The following is a 22,619-nucleotide window of genomic DNA, read 5'->3' as shown; positions in this document are numbered from 1 at the left end:
TTTCTCCGCATCCTCTCCAACATTTGTGGTTTCCTGCCTTGTTAATTTGCCCCATTCTCACTGGGGTGAGGTGGGATCTCATTGTGGTTTTGATTTGTATTTCCCTGATGGCCAGTGATGCGGAGCATTTTCTCATGTGCTTGTGGGCCATGTAGTCCAGCCATTTTTTAAAGTGTGATTTATATATAACATTAATTTCAAGTACATGGTATAATGATTCAAAATTTATACGTACTGCAAAATTATCACCACCATAAGTTCAGTTAACATCTGATACCATACATAGTTAAAAGAAAAACCTTTTTTTTCTTATGATGAGGACTTCTAAGATCTATTCTTTAAAAAACTTTCAATATCCTATATGATATTATTAACCATACTCATCATGCTGTCTAGCTATTCTTAACATCCATATGCATAGAAGAAAAAAACTCATATTTCCATTAATTTATTCATTAAAAAATATCTACTGATGTCTACTTTTTGCCAAAAATTCTCTCGAACACTGGGGATGCCATAGTGAAATCAATTTAATTGGTCTGAGTTGTCCCTGTCTTCCTGGATCTTAGACCTGTTGAAAGGAGCAAATAATCAATCATTTAAACAAATGAATGCTGAATTGCAAGTCTGAGAAGTGTTTCCAATAACTTGTTATTGCAAAAACACAAAATGGGGAGATGAGAAAAGCTTTCACTTCTTTACCTGAACCAAACCAGAGGGACATTTGCTTCAAATGCTTTGTGCCTTCATCCCCTTTCCCTTCACTCAAGCCTCAGAGATTTTTGTGGGATAAGATGCGTGCAAGCATATATAATCATGATGCTTTCTAAATGATTTTATCTAGTACTTTATTCCTTGGGATTTACAATGAGTCAAAGGAATACAAAATGATGAAGACTGCAATATTGATTCTTTCACCAGCATATATTTCATTTCACTGTATAGTGGCCAGTTTTAAATTTGGCCATAATTTCAAAACATAAACATGTGTGGTTAAATGAATCTGGGCCACATCAAGCCTGAATCCTGTATTTCCTCACGTCAGACTTATTGATTGGTACCCCATCCTTCAGAGAATCAGGGAAAAACTCCTCTGGTAGGCCCACTGCCTACTGGATTCATCCATTCATTTGACCGATATTTATGAAGTGCTTGCTTTTGCTAGATGTCAAGAGATCGAACATTGTGGAAATACACATTGTACCCACCTTCAAGGAACTTAATATCAAATACTTTCAGGGTGTGGTGACAAATTTCCTCAGTGGTTAATAAATAAATACCTGGCCAAAATAGTGATTTTTCCCCCCAGTATATTATTTTGCTCATAAGATTAGAGTGTGATGCAGAACCACCATATCCACAATTTTCCTAATCCTGAAGGTGCTCAAAAACTCCTGGCAACCAAGTTTTCAATTATTACAAATAACACAAAGACAGCGAAACGGCCCTGTTATTAAGTAAACTCTTTACTGTTCCTCAAGTAGTTTGAGATTTATTTTTACTCAACTGCTATTAATATGTCTGGGCAGGACATTAACATTTACTGAAGAGTTTTCTCACATACCACTTCATTAGGACTGCTACAAAATCCCAGTTAACCTTAGAATTTTGCACTACAGGCTGGATTTCGGCCCAAATCAGTCAGTCAATAATAGTAATAATAGCAAAGATGTCAATAACTAATGATAATGTTATTAGTTGAATATACGCCAGATGATACTTTAAATATTTTTCTACGTGGTTTTTAATGTTCGCGGGAAGGAACATAGGAGGCCTAACTAACGTATCCTACATCACGCAGCTTGTCAATTGTGATGCCAGACAAACTGCAGTCTATCAGATTTTGAGATCCATTCTAATGGCATTCGGCTCGCTGACTGTGGCCCCCAGGGAGGGGTGCTAAGAGTTCCGACACAGCCACCTGCACCTGGCCTGTGCGTGGCAAAGTGAGGGTTAGCAATCGTGCCACTCTGCGTGTGTTTGTTGCCTTTCACGACAGGTAAAGAATTTCTCAGAGCCATAGGCATCATTCTAGCCAGCTTTTCAAACTTACTTTGGTAGCAAGAAATCTAGCTATATAAGCATAAATTTGTCTATTTATAAGAAGATGTTATTGGCAGCAAGCTATCAGTATGTATAAGCAGAAATTGGTCTATTTTAAAAACTGCCTCACCAGAGGGTAAATATTTTCACCATTTTTTTCAAAGTACATTGTATGCATGCTCTTTAATTAAATCAGGATCAAAGTATTAAAATATCTATTTCAATTTTTTATTTGGCATATATATGTGTATATGTGTGTGGGTATATATATATAATTGTATATATGTGTATACAATATATACATATACACTATATATATAGTATATATGTGTGTATATATGTGTATATGTATATGTGTATATATGTATACATATATATACACATATACTATATATATACTTTATATATATATATTTTATATATATACTTTATATATATACACTTTATAATTATATACATATATAATTCCAAAAGTACAAAACTGTATACTGTGGAAAGTAAATCTCCTTACATTTAGTAATTATTTATCCCGTTCCCCTCCCTAGAGTTGGTGTTGCCAGTTTAGATGCATCTAATTAAAGATAATCTATGAATAAACAGGCCTATATAAGTGTGCAGAAATACATTTTTTCAACAGTAATATATATAATTGAGATTAGTTCATGTCTATACATCTGTTGAATTCATATTTTTAACAACTTTACTGTATTCCATTGTACTTGTATAATTCACTTAACCTATCTTTTGTGGAATACATATTTTTCCCAGTCCTTTGTACCCTTAGCAATAATGGAATAAATATCTTTCTATATATTCATTTTGCACGTGTTTTTTTTTTTTTTACTATATTCATAGGAAATATTTATAGAAATCACTGGGTAAAAAGATAAACACATTTTTTACATGCCAACAAAAGAATATGTGAGTTCCTTCTCTATGCTTCAACCAAAGCTTTTATTTTTTTCTTTAAAAATAATTCCAGGGCAGCCCCAGTGGCACAGCAGTTTAGCGCTGCCTACAGCCCAGGGCCTGATCCTGGAGACCCCGGATCGAGTCCCACATTGGGCTCCCTGCATGGAGCCTGCTTCTCCCTCTGCCTGGGTCTCTGCCTCATTCTCTCTCTGTGTGTGTCTCTCATGAATAAACAAATAAAATCTTAAAAAAAATAATTCCAAACTTACAGGTAAGTTACAAAAGTAAAAATAATAAAAATAACATCTATATACCCATTGCCCAGATTCACTTGTTGTTAACAATTTACCTCATTTATTTGCTTCCTTGTTCTCTCTCGCTCTCTCTGCATGTGCACTCACACCCACACAAGTTTAGGGTAGTTATAGACATTATGGCCCTTTACTCCTAAATACTTCAGTATTAATTTCCTAAGACTATGGATACTCTATTACCATATAGTTCACCACATTAAATTTAATATTGATCCATCTAACCACAACTGTTAGATATGGATAGAGGAAAATAACTTAATTTCTTAAAAAATGAGTGAGTCTGAGTATATGGTTAAATTTCTATTAATGAATTTTATGTTCATATTCTTTGCTCTCTTTTCTGCATTGCTTTGCAAATGCTCTTTATATATTTTTGGCAAATACTGTGGCAAATGTTTTCTCTCGTTTTGCGATTTGTATTTTGAATCAGTTTATGATGCTATTTGCTTAGTAGAAATTATTACTTTTTTTAAAAAATAAACTTAAGAAGTCTCTGGGTGGCTCAGTCAGTTGTGTCTGACTCTTGATTTCAGCTTAGGTCTTGATTCAGTGGTCTTCAGTTCAAGTCCTGCATTGGGCTCTACACTGGGTACGGAGCCTACATAAACAAAAAATAAAATTAAAATAATTTAGAGCAGTTTTAAGTTCACAGTAAAATCAGAAGGTACAGAGGTTCCCCATTTAGTCCATGGCCCCATGAATGCATAGCCTTCCTCGTTATCAGTGTCTCCTTTCAGAGCAGTATAATTGTTAAAATTGGTAAACTAACAATGATAAATCATTTCCACCCAGTGTCACTAGTTTACGTTAAAATTCACTGTTGGGGGATCCCTGGGTGGCACAGCGGTTTAGCGCCTGCCTTTGGCCCAGGGCGCGATCCTGGAGACCCAGGATCGAATCCCACGTCGGGCTCCCGGTGCATGGATCCTGCTTCTCCCTCTGCCTGTGTCTCTGCCTCTCTGTCTCTCTCTCTGTGTGTGACTATCATAAATAAATAAAAATTAAAAAAAAAAGTTAAAACAAAATAAAATAAAATTCACTGTTGGTGTTGTACATTATTATGGGTTTAGATAAACTTCTAATGACCTATATCCACCGTTATAATATCATGGAACATTTTTATTACCCTAAAAATCCTCACGCTCTACCTATTTATTACCCCCTCCCCGCTAAGTGCTGTCCAAACCCACAGTTCTTTTTGCTATCTCCATTGTTTTGCCTTTTCTAGAATGTCATACAGTTGGAAGTGTACAATATGTAGCCTTTCCAGATTGGCTTTGTAGCAATAGACATTTAAAATTTCCGCGCATCTTTTCATGGCTTCGGAGCTCATTTGTTTTTAGCATTGAATGACATTCCATTGCCTGGATATGACAATGTCTATCCATTCATCTGCTGAAGGGCATCTTGGTTACTTCCATGTTTTGGTCATTATTAGTAAAGTTACTATAAACACACATGTGCAGGTTTCTGTGTGGACCTCAGTTTTCAAATCCTCTGGGTAAATGTCAAGAAGGGGTAATCATGCAAGAAGGGGTAATACTTTACCATATATGGTAAAAGTATGTTTAGTTTTGCACAAACATGTCGCTTTATCATTTTTCATTCCCACCAGTAATTAATGAAAATTCCTATTTGCTCCACATCCTTACCAGTGTTTGGTATTGTCAAATGTTCTGGATTTGGGGTGTTCTAACAGGTGTGTAGTGGTATTTCATTGTTGTTTTAATTTGCATTTGCCTGATGACCTGTGATGTGGAGCATCTTTTTGTATACTTATCATCTATATATCTTCTTTAGTCATATGTTTGCAAAACTTTTACTTTCCATGAGCCAAATTTATCCTTTTAATAATTTCTGTGTCCTTTATTTTAAACAAAGAATCTCCTACTCTGAGAGTATAACTTAAGTACCTCCATATTTTTTCTTTATACTTTATGGTTTCATTTTATATACTTAAATATTTGATACATCTGGACATTATTTAAGTGGCAGAGATGACATAAGAATCCAAGTTCATTTTTTCCAGATGGCTACACAGTTGTTTCAACACTATTTTTTAAAAATCGTTCATTTGACTCATTGATTTAAATTGCTACATTTACCATATACACCAAATTCCCATATGTGCTTGGGTCTCTCTGGGATCTTGCTTATTCCATTATCTACCTCTGTTTATGTGCTAAGTCCAAATATTTATATGACTGCATTTTTATACTGTATTTTACGTTTTGGTAAGGAAGCATTCTCTAATTACACTTTTCAGAATTTATAGGCTCTTTATGGCAATATTTTAAATCCAAATGATATTTAAAATGATAGTGCCTATTTCTAATATTAGCCTTATTATTTAGTACATGTAACTTGTAATTTGGAGAATTTTGCATTAATTTACCATGTTTTGGGGGCACCTGGATGGCTCAGTCAGTTAAGTGTCTGCCTTTGGCTCAGGTGGTGACCCTAGGGTCCTGGAATCGAGCCCCACATTGGGTTTCTTGCTCAGTGGGGAATCTGCTTGTCCCTCTGCCCCTCTCCCCTGCCCTCCTCCATGCTAGTGATCTCAGTTCTCTCTTGCATAAGTAAATAAAATCCTTAAAACAATATCATTTTTTTCTTTCCACATGTTCAATTCTTTATTTATGTCTGTTAAGGGCACTATTTTATTTTTTTTTAAAGAATATACTATTTAGTGCACTTTTTAACACATTTCCTATCTTCCTTCATGACCTCAGTATCTTCACATTTAATCTCTACCTACAACATGACTATTTTAATAATAGAGTATGTGCATCTGTATCATTTATACACATACATTTTTCTCTTTGATCAATATTCAGTGATCATTTAAACGTTAGATTTACAAAAATGAAATCATATACTAGCTGCTTTTCTGAATATTTTCTCAGTCTTCTAAACATTTTGGAAATCTCTCATCATCTGCTGTAGTTTAAATTCATTCTTTGAATGTGTAATACTGCAGGGCGCAGACCACCACAAGCTAGTGATTCATCTGTTGATGTGCAGTCTGTTTCCAGTTCTTGGCCTTTGTGAGAAATGTTGAAAAAACATCTTTATCTTTGTGCCTTTATTGTCTTTATATGTCGGTATTCTATCTGTAAGATGACTGTAAGAATTATTTTTGGGTGGATATTACTAAATTGCCTTCCAAAGGGCTGTCATACTTCATTCTCAATAACAATATGAGATCACTTGCCATCAGACTCTAGAATTTAGATAGTATGTCACTGTCCTTGAAGTCTGCATTTCACTATGAGTGTTACTGTGCACATTTTTTCATATTTGCTCATTTAGATTTAGTCTTCTGTGAATTATCTATTCTTACAATTTGCGGTTTTTAATATTTTGTTCTTTTCAGCTTGTAAGAGCTCTTGTATATTATCATCTACATTATATTATTTTAAAACAATTATTCTTTTAACTTTTAATGATATCCTTTCTCATCCAAAAGTTTTAATCTGCTTATTCTAACTTCTTTCATAACACCTAGATTTTAATCAGGAAAATCTCCTTGTTTCCTAGATAATATAGTTTCTTAGAGATTTTTACAAGTCTTTTGGGTTTTGTTGTTGTAGAGATTTATTTTATGATGTTAGGGTTTACTTTTCTTTTCTACCCAGTTTTGCCCAAACTGTTTTGAAATAGTCTATGTTTTATCTGCACGATTAAACTCTATGTTTGTCCTATATTAACATAACATTAATAAAGATAACTAATTCTGGGTTCATGATTCATTTAAAAACTTCTGCATACTTAACTGCAAAGCAATAGTATATTGATTTTGTTTCAGTGGTCTTATTATAAATTTTCTCAGTTGAGGTTCTGCAAAACGTTGCTAGGTTTCCACGAGAGATTGTGATTAGTGAAACGGTGGTTATTTATATTTTGGATGCTGTGCAATGCTAACCTTGCCAGTAGTGAACATTGACCGAATGGTACCATTGGAATTATTACTACGAGTGTATCAGCCTGTGTGACAGCCTATGTAGGAAGAGCCATTTCATTTGGTTCAACCTATTCCCAGTTTCTAGCACAAGGTAAGGGAGCCTGCTGATGACTAATCTCCGCTCTATCAGGGGAGAGTAGAACAAAGAGTATGGTGACAATGCCAGGTTCTCCCTCTAAATTACTTCCCTCAACCTTCCCTTGAAGGAGCTTTGCCAGTATAACAAAATTTGAGAGAAAGAGTCAATGTGAAAAAGGGATGCTTACCTACCAGGACTTAATCACCCCTCTGTATTTTGCTGTTAAGTTTGGCAAAACGAGGATTGTATTGAAGTTTGATTCTTCTTACAATTTTATCGCTTATCACGCCCTTCTATTTTCTATCTTGTTGGCCTTTGTGTTAAAACATGTCTGGCTACACGACATAGTGATGCTTAAAGATAAGGTAAGACGTGGAAGAGGATTTCAGCTGACAGCGATTCTGATAGACGAATGATGAAGAATCACGACTTACGAATGCAGCAAAGGCTCCAGCAAAACTTAAAAGTCACAGCCATCAGGCAGAGAAAGCTACTGGCTATTTTACATAGCTAGTATATTCTCGGATCAGAGTAAAGTTGTGTTTTTAAAAAGTCCTACTCTGTCAAAGGCCTCAGGAATCAAGTTCTATAGTAACTGAAATTATTGCTCAGAAAAGGAAAGTCCTACAGCTGGTAAGAAACTAATAATGTCAGCATGTAAAATCATAGTAAGTAAAATGTTTAGACAGGATGGAGTATGAGAAATTGAAGGCTCCAGTCTCGAAACAGTACAGTGAGTTGACATATTGATGACATGTCACATCATACTGAGAGGTTTTGTGTAACATACTGAAAAACAACAGTTTCTCTGCAGATTGATGAGTCAACAGACTTCACCAATAAATGTCATGATGGAGCATTATAACATTTGTAAATGATGGTGAAATTTAAGAAAAGGATTTTTTCTGCTGCAAAGAATTGCCTACAACTACCAAGTGCCAGGGTAAATGTAACTATTTGTCTACATATCTAGAAACAAAAGTCTTATCTTGGAAGAATTGAGATGTTGCCCTCTATCAATTGTTGACTCTATGAAAGGTTTTGCCTCTCTTGTTAAAAAAAAAAAAAAAACAAAAAAAAAAAAAATGAAAACCGATGCTGTTGTAAGACACTGCTCTCTGCAGAGAAATACTGGTATCAGTATCTGAACAGATGAAATAAAAAATTCTGGATGTCACAAAAGAGATTCTCCTGAAAATTAATCTTTACATCATAGGCCAGAGTAGCTTCAGAGTAGAAAGCTGTATTCAGAATATACACATCAGTTTTGTTAAATTAAAGCCAGTACGGAAGCTGGGAATAGATTTCAGTTATTATCCATTTGGAGAAAAGTGGCGGCACCAATGATGAAATATATTTGGCATTTAGATCTTGAAACTGGTAAAGATCAATTCTGGACCTGGAAGACATGAAGATGTATTCCTGTTAATCGTTTTCTTTTAGAAATTTCATTTTTTTGTCTCATTATCAGTATAATCCTTGAACTTTAGTCTAAGACTTATAGACACTTTGCAGTATGTTTTTTTTTTTTTTTTTTTTTTGTACAGAGAGCGGTGTCATGTGACTTTTGTTTTGACTCACCTGTATTTTGAGGCTAAGTTCTGTGCTGTGCAGGGATGCCGCCTCATTACCGATTTCCAGACTTTAGGCCTCCCGTGTTCCTTTAGCAGAAATGTTGAATCATTCTCCTGAGAGATTTCTTGGAACAGTCTTATTTTTTTTTCTTTTTAAGTTTGCTATTTATATCTTCAATAAAGTAAACTTTTTTCTTGATCTGTCCATTTGGAAAATACAGAGGCAAATAGGAATAGTCCAAGTATTTTCCCCAGTGTTCAGCCCCGAATCTGCCTTGGAGTTCGTGACATTTGAGAGACAAAGCCTGCATTATCCTCTTGCCTTAAAGTCATCAAACATAAGGCGAGATAAGACTGCTTAGAGATCTTTTCTGAAAGTCCTTAAAAAATCAGAAGTACTGAGGTATAATTCAGACAAATATTTGTCCTATAGTTTGAGTCTGACACATACACACTACCGTATAACCACAACTTTCATCCTCAACATTTTCTTCATGGCCCATTAGAGCCGTCAGCCTTATCCCCATCAGTTTCTGGTTTCTGTACCTACCGCTTGCCCGTTCTAGAATGTCCTACAAATTGAATCACACAGATAGGTAGCCTTTTGACTCTGACTTCTTTCAAATAGTATAATGTATTTGAGATTCAACGACGTTGAGTGTGTTTGTAGTTTATCACTTGGCTTTGGTAGGCAGGACTTGTTTTTAAGGAGGTGCCATCATTTGTTAATCCATTCACCCAGTGATGAATATTTATTGGGCTTTTTCTAGGTTTTGGTGAATATGAATAAATCTGCTATAAATATTCATGTACAGACTTTGGGTAAACATATGTTTTCATTTATCTTATATAAATATCAGGATTGCTGGGCTGTATGGAAATTGTATGTTTGACTTTTAAGAAACTGCTGACTTGTGGGGCGCCTGGGTGAGTCAGTCAGTTGAGTGACTGACTCTTGATTTCAGGTCATGACCTCTGTGCCCTGGGATTGAGCCCTGCATCAGGCTCTGCCCTCGGCAGGGCCTCTGCTTGAGGATTCTCCCCCTCGCCACTGCCCTTCCATCCATTTGCACTCTTCCTCTCTCTCTCAAATAAATAAATCTTTTTTTTTTCAAATAAATAAATCTTAAAAAAAAAAAGTTGCTGCATTGTGTTTGGGAGTGGCCATGTTACTTTGCACTCTCACCAACAGCGTATCATAGTGCTAGTTGCTCCACAGCCATTCCAGTGTTTGTTTTCTCTTGTGTTATGGATCTTTGTATCTTTTTTTGATACACATATTTTGCCCATTTCTTAGGTCTTCAGTTCTGTTATAATTGGGTTGTAAGGATTCTTGACATGTCCTGATACAAGTCCTTTGTTAGATATAGATTGTGCCATTATCTTCTTATATCCTGCTCTTTATCTTTTCATTTTAACTACATTTTTCAAAGGACAGAAGTTTTAAATTTTGATGAGGTACCATTTATCAATATTTTCCTTTAAAGTTCATGTTTTTCTTTATATGTAAGAAGTTTTTGCTTTAAGAAAGGTCATAGATTTTCTCTTTTTTTGAACTTTGATCAAAACTTTTGATAGATTTTCAGTATAGCTCTATGATTTACTTTCAGAAATATTGTGTATCTGGTGTGATGACTGGGTGACGGGTTATTTTTGTATATGATGCCAGATAATTACAGCGTGGTTTGTTGGGACACAATCCTCTCTGTTGAATTGTTGTAGCAGCTTTAGCAAAATTCATTTGAGCTCATATAAGTGTATGTTTGGCTTTTTCCTTCTGTTTCACTTGTCTATATGTTCATCTTCTACCAGCATTATAGTATCTTGACTATTGTTGCTTTGTAGATGATCTTAAAATCTGGCTTTGAGACTTACACATATTATAGGCTTTATGAATATTACAAAGCAACTAGAGGTTTGATACATTATTGTTGGGAGCAGATAACTTTCTTATAAATATTGTAACTATTCTAAGTAATTTCCTTTTCCACATAAATGTGATGATATTTATTTTTATTTTTTATTTTTAAATTTAATTTTATTTATTTATTTAGTTTTTTGGTGATGATATTTAAAATTTATACAAAACCTGCAGTACTTTTAAGAAGATGATGTTAAACCTATAGGTTAAACTTGGAAGAATTAAGGTCTTAATAATAAGTATTTAAAACCATGAAGTTGTGTCTTTAGCATCTATTATTTTTATTTCACTTATTAATAATTTTTATTTCCAATATATATGTTTTACATGTTTTGCTAGATATACTCCTAAGTGTTTCATCTCTTTTCCAAGACTATTTTAATGGTAATTTTTAAAATTGAAATGTAATTAACATACAGTGGTATGTTTCAAATGTATAATAAATTCAACAATTCTATACATTACTCAGTGTAATTCATCATAAGTTGTACTCGTAACCCCCGTATCTATTTCACCTCTCCTCCTTACCCACCTCTATTGACTCTAGCAACACCAGCTGCTTCTTGTATTCAATAGTCTGTTTTTTTGTCTCTTTATTCATTTGTTTTGTTTCTTAAATGCCACATATGAGTGAAATTACATGCTATTTGTCTTTGTCTGAATTATTTACTTAATGTTATAGCCTCTAGGTCCATCCATGGTGTTGCAAATGGGAATATCTCATGGTTTTATATAGGTGAGTAGTAGTCCATTGTGTGTATGTGTTTGTGTGTGTGTGTGTGCGCGCGCTCATCTACTGATAGACAGTGGGGTTGCTTTCATATCTTGGGTATTGTAAATAATGCTGTAATAAACATGGCCATGCATATTTATTTTCAAATTAGCATTTTCATTTCTTTGGGTAAATACCCAATAGTGGAATTATTGTTCTTTAATCTTTGTTTCTTTTCTTCTATTGGTTTTGGGTTTTGTTCTTTTAGCTCCTTTACACTTAAGCTTAGGTTGTTTGATATTTTTCTTGTTTCCTGAGGTAGGCCTATGTTGCCACAAACTTTCCTCCTAGAATAGCTTTTTCCGCATCCCAAATCTTCTGGACCATGTGTTTTCATTTCCATTTATCTCCATGTATTTTTAAATTTCCTCTTTGATTCTTTGGTTGACCAATTTATTGTTTAGTAGCATGTTATTAGCTTTCGTGTACTTGTGCTTTTTTTCCCCGATTTTCTTGTGATTGTTTTCTAGTTTCATACTGTTGTGTTTGGAAAACATTCATGATGTGATTTCAATCTTTTTGAATTTATTAAGACTTGCTATCCAGTCTAATATGTGACCTACTCTGTAAAACATTCATGTACACTTGAAAAGAATGCATATTTGGATAGAATGTTCTGTCTTTATATGTTAGGTCTATCTGGTCTAATGTGTCATTCAAAGTCTCTGTTTTCCAATTTTTTTTTTTTTTTTTTTTTTGGAGCAGCGGTGGGAGGACCAGCCCCCCGCCCCCCTCCCCCCACGTCTCTGTTTTCTTATTGCTTTTCTATCTGAATTATCTATCTATTGATATTAGTGGCATGTTAAAGTCCCCTATTATACTGTATTACTCAATTTTTCCTTTATTTGTTTATAGTTGCTTTATGTATTTAGGTGTTCCCATGTTGGGTGCATAGGTATTTACAATTATATCCTCTTGTTTGATTATATCCTCTTGTTGGATTGTTCACTTTATTATTTGTAGTGTTCTTCTTTGTCTTTTGTTACGGTCTTTGTTTTAAAGTCTATTTTTTTCTGGTAAAAGTATCACTGTCCCAGCTTTCTTTTTGCTTCCATTTTTATGATATCTTTTTCTATTCTTTCACTTTTAATATGCATATGTCTTTAAGTCTGAAGTGAGTCTCTTGTAGGGTCTTGCATTTTTATCCATTCAGTCACCCTGTGTCCTTTGATTGGAGTATTTAGTCCATTTACATTAAAGTAAGTATTGATGGGTGTGTCCTTATTGCCATTTTGTTACTTGTTTTATGTATTTGTATTTGTAGTTCTCTCTTCTTTCTCTTACTCTCTTCCCTGTGTTTTGATGGCTTTCTTTGGTGTTAGATTCCTTTCTCTGTGTTTCCTGTATCTAAAATAGGTTTTTGATTTGTGGTTACCATTAGGTTCATAATAACATATGTAGAGTGGTCTATATTAAACTGATGGTCAATGCCTATGGCAGTCTGTATTAAGTTGATAGTCACTTAGATTTGAACTCATTCTAAAAGTACTAAATTTTTACTCTTCCCCCATTTTTTGTATATGATATCATACTTTGCATCCTTTTATTTTGTGAATACAAACCAAGTTTTGTAGATATAACTGATTTTACTGCTTTATGTTTTTACCTCTATACTAATTTTATATGATTAATCTATTACTTTTATTACATTATGCATTATCTTGAAATCTTTCCATTCATAATTTTCTTACTCCTAACTATGACCTTTTATTTCCACTCAAATAATTCCTTTTAATCTCTTATAAGCCCTCTTTAGTGACGATAAACTCCTTTAGCTTTGTTTATTTGAGAAACTCTTTATTTTTCCTTCAATTCTGAATGATTACCTTGCCAGGTAGAGGATATTTGATTGCAGATTTATTTTTCTTCTTTCAGCACTTTGAATATATCATGCTACTATCTTCTGCCCTGCCTGCAGTTTCCGCTGGAAAATAAGCTGATGATCATGGCAGGGGGGAGGCTTGTATAAATGGTAAATTTGGTTTTAATTTTACTTTGCAATTCTTCATTGCCTATCTGGAAATACAATTGATCTATGTATCCTAACAACTACCTTAACTCACTTATTGGTTCTAAAAGCTTGTAGATTTTTTGAATTTCCCACTAATATAATCAGATATTCTATAAATATAGACAGTTTCATTTCTTTTCTGTATTAAATTTTTTATTTCACTGACTAGAGCTTCCACTATGATGTTGAATAGAAATAATGAGAGCATATTTGCATTGATCCCAGTTTTAATGAAAGAGCGTTACCATTTTTAAGGTGGGCATTTGTTATTGATGTTAAACTTTTCTTGTCTTCTGATATAAGCAGGTAATACTATGTACTTTCCTCTAAGCCCAATTTTGACTATATTCACCAACATTTGACATGTGTGACTTAACAGAAAACATTTTCTAGTTTCTCTTGTGATTTACTCTGTAATCCTTGGATATTTGTTAATTTACTATTTAAATTTGTCTTTTTGATTTCTAGTTTATTCCATTTTGCTCACTTTAAATCTTTTACATTTGTTGAAGTTTATTCTTCCAATTTTTTGGGCCCAGAATATGTACTATTTTAGTGAACATTCATTGTGCACTTAGAAATAGTGTCCTATGTTGTTGTTTAGGTATATTGTATTATAATTGTCAAGCAGGTGAAGTTGGTTGATAGTGTTCAGTTCTTCTATGTCCTTATTGATTTTTGTTTTTTTGTTTGTTTACTTGGGAGGAGTTCTGAAATCTTCAACTGTGATTTTGCCTTTCTCTGCTTCTCCCATGAGTTCTTTTTTTAAATTTTTATAAAGATTTCACTTATTTATTCATGAGAGACACACACACACACACAGAGAGAGAGAGGCAGAGACACAGGCAGAGGGAGAAGCAGGGAGCCTGATGGGGGACTCGATCCAGGGACCACCACGATCATGCCCTGGGCTGAAGGTGGCACTAAACCACTAAGCTATCCACTTTCCCATGAGTTCCGTAGTTCTAGTTTGATGTGATTGATTTTTTTTTTTTTTTTTTTTTAGGTGCATGCTGATTTAGGTGCATGCTGATTTAGCATTTTTAGAGCTTTATTATGAAGTGACCCTTTGTCATTGTGTAATATGTCTCTATATACCCAGCAGGATTCCTTGTATATGTGTTTATATACCCAGCAGGATTCCTTGTTTTTGAAGTCTTTGATATTAATTTAGCTTTCCAGTTTTTTTTTTTAATTACTGATAGCATGTCCATCCTTTTCAGTCATTTTGCTATTAACTTACCTATGTTTTTATTTCTTTTTAATATAAGAGAATATACTTCAATTTTGCTTTGTTCTGAGATTTTCTTCCTTTTAATTTCATACTCTTTTTCCTTTAATGTAGTCATTTATATAGTTGGGCTTAAATTATTTTGATAGCTTTTTATATCTGTCCTATCCTTTGTTCCATTTTCCCTCCTATCCTGCCTTTATCTGTTTTGTATTTTGTGATTTATTCTCCATTGTTGTTGTATGCTTTTTTTTTACATTTTTAGTTCTAAAGTTTAAAATATACATCTTTAGCTACATTTATAACTTTTCAGTCTATCTTCAAATAATATACCACTTCATATGTAATCTTTGAGTCTTACAGCAGTGTATTTCCAATTACTCTTCTACTTTTAAACTTTTTTCATATATTTTACTTTTAAATACAGTATACCTTGCTTGAAATAGACAAAAGAATAACAATAATGTATTGAAAATACATTGGAAATATAGGAAAAGTTTTTTATATTTCATTTTACTTTTATAATTCCTGATTTTCATTATTTGTTTAGATTGACTTTCTGTCTAGCATCATATTTCTTCTGCCTGAAGAACTTCTTTAATATTAGAGTTCTGTTATAAATGAGTTATCTTAGGCTTTGTCTGATAAAGACTTTATTTTGCTTTCATTTGGAAAAAGTATTTTTGCTGGGTATAGAATTTTGTTAGTTTTTTTCTTTGGATATTTAAAAACTTAATTGTTTTCTGGCTTGCATGATTTCCAACAAAACATATTCTGTAGCTATTTTTGTTTTTCTCTATGTAATGTGTCTTCACAACTTCATCTTTGCTGGGAGAATTTTTATTTTGTCTTTGTTTATAAGTTTGACTAGGACATGTCTTTTTTTTCTCATTTATTTATATACATATTTAACTTGATTAGAGTTCCTAAAGTTTCCTGAATGTATGGTTTGATGTCTTTCTATACTTTTATTTAATTTTCTGCATTATATCTTTAAATGTATTTTATGCCCTATTTACTTTCTCTTATCTCTCTGGGATTAAATATTATAGGTATCTTCTAATATTATTCCACAGCTCTTGGAATATATTTTATTTTCTTCAGTCCTTTTTCTTTTTCTTTTTTTTTTCTTTTTTTTTTCTTTTTTTTTTTTTTTTGGTAATTTATATTAACCTATCTTCAAATTCACTCCTTGTTTCCCTTTTGGTGTTGAGTCTACTAATGAGGCCATTAAAAGATAGTTCTTCCTATTCTTATTTCTAGCATTTTTAATTTAGAGTTCTCATCTCTCTTTTGATGTTCTCCATGTGACTATGAATTTTTGTCAATCTTTCCTGCTATATTCTTTAATTATAGCTTTTTTAAAGTTTCTGAGGGCTTCAACATCTAGGCCATCCTTGGGTCTGATAGTGTCATTTGCTTTACATCTCTTTACAGTTGAGTGAGCTTCTCTTTCTTTTCTCTGTCATACTTTTGATTGAATGCCTATGCCCCTGTGTAGAACAGTATATAAGACAATATATGATAAATAACCCTTGAAATGGGCACAACTTTCTTGCCATAATCTGAGTGTGGGGAGTTGAGTCTGTCAGCAGCTGAGCTAATTGTGGTATTGTTTTATTGTTACCTTCAGTGCTCTACAGGCCTCAAATCCCTATGATGGTGGTCTGCTTTTCCCTTATATTTAGAGTATGGGCTGCATTTCTGGATGGTATTTATCAGTACTCCTGTTCCTTCTCCTTTTTCAGCAGTACCTGTGTGCCTTTGCCATGGGGAGAGTTTATCTCTGTGCTCTTATTCTTTCTTCATCATAATTGGAGCAGCCTCTGTGCATATGGGTCTTAGAAATTAGTATTTTTCAATTTTTTTGTTTTACCTTATCTGGATAACCAAACTCTTCCTTATATCTGTACATCTGTACTCAGCTTTGCACAGGACATTCCTCTTCTCCCCCAGCAGTTATAGACTTCTGCTTGTTATCTGAAGATAAATCAGAGCTCCTTCCCCAGGAGTAGAGGGTTTTTTGATCTGCTACTGTTTTCTAGTCATAATAGATCTTTGTGTCCCAAGGATGACAAATCTATTGCCCTTCCTCAAGTGGTTACAATGCTGTGTAGCAGAAACGGTTATTGTAGCAGGCAGGGCTGCATGTCTACTTGCTAACAGCCATGGATTAATTTTTGCATTCTGTACCACTGAGGAGAACTCTTTCTAGGCTTCTAGTTCTTCTGAGCACCTAACTGAGGCCCATGGAAAACGTCTTCCAAATGAATGCAGTTTTCACTTATGTCTGGTGCCTCCATCTATTCTAAAATAACATGTTAATCTGCATGTGGCCTTTTATAATACATCACCTTTTTAACTGATTAGCATTACATTTTAACTGCTTATATGGTAGCCATCTGTGTCTTCTATCCTGTGCTAAAGGTACAACTCTTTTTGTGCTTTGTTTATCCTTGGAGGGGCTTATTCCTTTTTGGCTTTCAGATTACTTGGTTGCTTCACAAACTTATCCTTCTGATGAGGTAAAAAAGTTATGATTTTGTAGATTGTGCAGCTTTTTCTCATTGTTAGATTATGAATGATGTTCTCGAAAGCTTTTTATATCCTAAGTGGAAGATTTTTGCTATAGTGAATTGAACTGTAATTAATGAATGCTATCATATAAATAAGTTGTAAAATGACTCTGCCTAGACAAGAACCTGGAGAGTTAGGTTTTTCTTAGTAGGTGAAGCTAAGACTCCCACTTCTGTAAAATTAATACTTTGAGTTTTGAAATTGAGAGGAAACAAATCCCTGCATATCTACTTGCATTTGTAATACCCATAGATACAGGATATTTTATTTTTTTTAATATTTTATTTATTAATGAGCGACACACAGAGAGAGAGAAGCAGAGACACAGGCAGAGGGAGAAGCAGGCTCCATGCAGGGAGCCCGATGTGGGATTTGATTCTGGGTCTCCAGGATCATGCCCTGGGCTGAAGGCAGCGCCAAACCGCTGAGCTACCGGGGTTGCCCTGATACAGGTGATTTTAAAGTTGGAATTCAAAAATATAAAATCATGTCTGATAGAGGCTCCTCCAGAGAGAGTTGTTTCTGGATCAATACCTGAATTTATTACAAAGATCTCAGTTATTGGAGCCAGGGAGGAAGAGCATTGTGGGGAATGCTCAGGGAGGATTATTGATTATGGCACAACACAGATGGTTTGGGACACCATCTTGATCTAATCTTTGGCATGATAGGCATATGTAAAGAAATACTACTATATATGGAAGGAGATGAACCACCAAAGAGTCATAACTCTGAGTATCCAAACAATTTTGCTGTGGGGCATTCTTTCGTGAGTTTCATCTGAAGAGGGGGAAGTGTATGTTCTTATTGTAAGGCGATTACTTGGATTAATTGGCAGAAATCTAGAAAGAATTAGGACTATAAAAGTCATGAGTGAGACTCCAGTGGTAATAATGCAATAACTTCAGTGACTTCGTTGTAGAACTGCTAGGGCTTTTGGCACAGCCGTTAGCAACTCTGGATGCTAACGTCTTCAGCCAGCAGCCCGGGAAACCTCCACCAAAGACAGGGTTACTCAAAGATCTGCATTTACAGACTTTGGCCCTAAAAGAAGGGCCTCAGAATATGTTCTACCAAATAAATGAAGATGAGCAGGAATAGTGACTAGTTCATGTATATATTTAAGCAGCGCTGAGGATTTGAGGGTGAGGAGATCCCTAGGAAGTGCTGAAATCTCTGTCAGTAAAGCTGCTTGTTCCCTGAGTCATTTTAATTTGGTCATAAAATCCACTTGAGTACTCAAGCCAGTGACATACAAAGGGTATTTGTATTTCAAGATTAAAGAATCTACACAAAGTCTAATAACCGCCCCTGACATCCCTTCAGGATACAGACTGTGTTATTTATAATTGCATCTAGGATCTAATCGGCTACCTGACGCTGATAGTTTTTTTTTTTTCATTAAGTGTTTACCGAATAAAGAATGCCCATAAACTTAAAGAGAATGTAATTTGATATTTTGAGAATATTTATTAATTAGGGCTTTTTTACTTGAGTAGTTAGATACTAGGAAAAACATTCTATAAATGAGAATACTGTCATTTCTATCAATTGCCTATGTGTTTGCTTATACAGGTAAAATATTTAAAAGTATAAAGATTGTAACATTTCTAAAGCTGGCCTGATAGTAACTACTGTGGCTTAGAAGTTTAACAACTTTTCATGCCTGTTTATGGTCCATGAACTGTATCTGTGGTCAGATCTAACGGCTCAGGCGCTACCGAGGACTGTGGAATCCTATCAGCATCTATAGACTCGTTTGACCATCGGGATCCATTGATTCTAAAGAAGTGGATTCAGAGTTTCTAGGAACAACAAAAAAAAATGTTATGAAAAAGAGTGCATTTCTAATGCATTTGTTATACAGCAGCGAAGATTTTCTCCCATGATTACCCCACGAGGGGAAAGTGAAGGTAACCTCTTCACAGCCTAAGACAGGAGTTGGCAAACTGCAACTCTTAGGACAACTCTACCTCCAGCCTTTTTTTGCAAATACAGTTTTTATTTATTTATTTTTTTAAGGTGGGGGAGGAGCAGAGGGAGCGAGAGACTCTTAAGCAGGTTCCAGGCTCAGTGTGCAGCCTGATGCAGGGCCGGATCTCACAGCCTCGACATCATGGTCTGAGCCCAAGTCAGGCAGACACTTACCTGCTCGAGGCGCCCAGTTCCCTGTAAATGAAGTGTTACAAGAACACAGGTGTCCTTGTCTGCTTACGGGACCGTGGAGGAGCTGAGCTGCAACACAGACCGTCCGGCTTCTAATACCTAGAAGGTCTACTATCTGGCCATTCTCAGGAAACTTTACCCATTTCTGCTCTAAGACCAACCAACTATATTCTTGGGTGTGTGTGTTGTGAACCTTAGAAATAGGTATTTTACCAGCAAAATGATTTTATTCAGGAATAGGAGAATTGCAGTTTGGGACCTGCAAACTGTGGGAAACCATAGACCAGTCCAGAGAACAGAGGAGAGGAATATTGCTTTGTAGGGAAAAGGGAGGAGTTGGGAACGGCTGCCTTGAGGAGGGTCTGTTGGAGGAAGGCAGGAGTCCAGGGTGGTGGTAGCTTCTTAGTGGCTGAATTGTGGCAGTTTCGCACTGGCTAGGCTGACAAGGGGAAACCTTCCTTTTTTTTTTTTTTTTTTTTGTGCTGGGGTAATAAAATGAACTACTTCTCACCCAGGAATGTGACATAAGCTGTAATAGCAAGTAAGTGTGTGAGAGCCTCCCCTTCAGGGCTCCCAGGCTGCATTTCACAGGAGGTTTCTTTTATTTATACCTAGTTTCTTTTTATGTGTATAGGGTTTCCAGAGAGAGTATTATGCCCAGAAATAACAGAGATAGACTTTGCAGGGAGGGTTTGGTGTTTATGGCCCAAAAGAAACTTGGCATCTTATATGCTGACATTTGAGTTAATTAATGTACAAATTTGGGTCTAAATGTGATCTGGTAGATACACACACGGGAAGGCCTTGGGACATTTGGGGTACATATCTGTAAATAGAAAATCAGGGATTCTTAGCATCTTGCAATAGACTCTGCTTCACAATGGGCTCCTTAAGAGAACTCTACCAAGATTTTTTTTTATGGCTATGAATAAAAGTTCAGAATGCTAGGATACCTTGGATCAAATATTTATAAAATGTGCTTGAGAGCGTGAATGTCTATCAGCAAAATAGAGGCGGAATGTTATCTGGACCCGGCGGAGAGACTTCAGAGGAAACCAGCAATGGAGATTGCTCTAGGAGGCAGAGGAGAGTATTTTTCACAACTACAGTTGAGTGAAATGAAAATGCCTAGCTTTGTCCCTCGATGGCGAGGGCTGGGGAACGATCAATCTTGTCAGCACCTGAATACTATTTTGCTGGCGGACTTTAATTACATGGGCTAGACAGCTTGTAAGGGGGAACAAAAAAAAAAAAGTTGAGAATCTCTATTCTGGGGTAAATTTCCTAAGCAGTGTGTGAGAGGTGTACGCAGACATCCTGTTGACAAAATATTTTGTGCAAGTGCCTCCCACACACAGCTTTAAAATGTTACCCCTATGTGTTTTCCATTCCTGCTGCTATTCAAGTAACAAATGTCTGCAGGTTCTTAATCTGTTTCTTTCTCTCCCTTGCCCCATGACTCCTCCAAGAAACATTAGCAACTATTGCATTCATCTCCTTATGCCATTTCATGCAATTTCAAAATGACTGTACACTTAATCTGAGTCCTAAGTTTTTCTAAGAAGTTTTCTGGAAGGTGAGCTAAACTAAACGAACCACAGGCATGTCACGTTAGTATAATATACTTTTTAAGGTGTTGACGTTCCCATCTTCATTGAAAACGTTACTTCTTAAATATCTTTTGTGTGTTTTAAATATTTTCAGGGAGCATTGGGGAGACACACAGCTTGATATTATGAAATGACCATAAGGTGTCTCCTCTAAGATCTAATGTTCTAACGACGTAATCCTTCTTCAGGGACTGCAGTGTTTTTCTTGTCTCTCTGTTAAGTGAACCATCATGTTGGTCAAAGTGTCTCTGCAGTTTCTGGAAGCTCTCTGGACACTGAGAACCCCTGAAAATGCGGTAACAGGGAAATTCAGGTCGTTCCTTCACTCGTCATTCAGCCAATAGGCTTTTATTGAGCACATGTGGTGTACGTGCTAGAAGTGTGTGTGTGCTGATGCGGAACAAGCGTCCAATGGAAAGAACCTAGACCTTGGATTCAGGAAGAGTTGAGGGTGGAATCCTGCCTCTGCCCCTGCAGGCTGTGGGCCTTCGGGCCCCATGTGTGGCCTGCTGAACGTCAGATCCGGCCCGTCTCCTCTTCACCTAAGTGGACGTGAGGATTAGAGCACTATGTAGAGCATGACACACGGCAGGCGCTCAGCCTAGGCAAGTTACGTCTACCCTTGTCTTCGTGGAAAGCGCTCTAATGAAATTCTGGGAGAGACAGTGACATAGTGTGGGCTGCAGTCTTGTGGTAAGACACCTGGATTTGAATCCACACTTGAGCACCTTAGGCCCTAGTGGGGTCTCAGATGACTAGGCCTAACTGCGGTTGCAGAGAAAACATAAATTCTTTAGTTGGCCTGTAACTGGTTAAACCTCCTAATGGATGTAGTGGTCAGTGCTGAATGTCCAACAGAATTTAGCTTTAAAGCTCAGGCTAGGCGATAACTTGCATAGTCTCATTAGATCAAACTGGTTCTCCAATTGTGATGAACGTCGGAAGGATTTAGGATGACGGAGTGTGAACCTCACCTCTAGGGCTTCTGCTTTGGTGGGTCTGGGAAAGCCTGAGAGTTTGCATTTTTTAACCAGGCCCCAGCTGAGGCTGATGCTACTGGTTAGGGGCCTGCATTTTGAGAACTCTGCTTTATATAATGTTTAGTCTTTAAAAAAATGCTTTTATTTTCTCCTGCTGTTTGAGATCTTCCTATCCAGCTTATTTAAAAACATAAGTGACAAACCCTATTTGAGTTAATTCTGAATATGTACTAATATTTGTATGTGATTATAGATTGATATATATTTATATAAAATAATATATAATGTATTACACATAACATATTAACATTTGTGATATTAAACTTAGGCCATGACAAAAACTTGAAGACAGTATTTAAAAACTTGGGTTTATCCATATAGAACATTTAAAATGCCATTTTTATCTCATGACTTTATTTAAAAATGTTTTTGACTTTTATTTTTATTAAGCCTTTTAATTCCAGT

General features: G+C 35.5%; 1 long non-coding RNA gene across 1 annotated transcript in view; it reads right to left on the bottom strand.

Annotated features, from left to right (window-relative positions):
- Window positions 1-18,884: 18,884 nt before the first annotated feature.
- The window catches only part of LOC144295219 (uncharacterized), a 51,010-nt gene continuing 47,275 nt past the window's right edge, over window positions 18,885-22,619 (bottom strand). Inside the window, exon 4 of the long non-coding RNA XR_013362558.1 lies at window positions 18,885-19,203. This is a non-coding gene — a long non-coding RNA (uncharacterized LOC144295219). The remainder of the gene's footprint in view (window positions 19,204-22,619) is intronic.

This window comes from Canis aureus, chromosome 23, assembly GCF_053574225.1.
Source record: "Canis aureus isolate CA01 chromosome 23, VMU_Caureus_v.1.0, whole genome shotgun sequence".
NCBI lineage: Eukaryota > Metazoa > Chordata > Mammalia > Carnivora > Canidae > Canis > Canis aureus.
The sequence above is the reverse complement of the archived record's forward strand: the minus strand, read 5'-3'. Positions and strand labels throughout refer to the sequence as shown.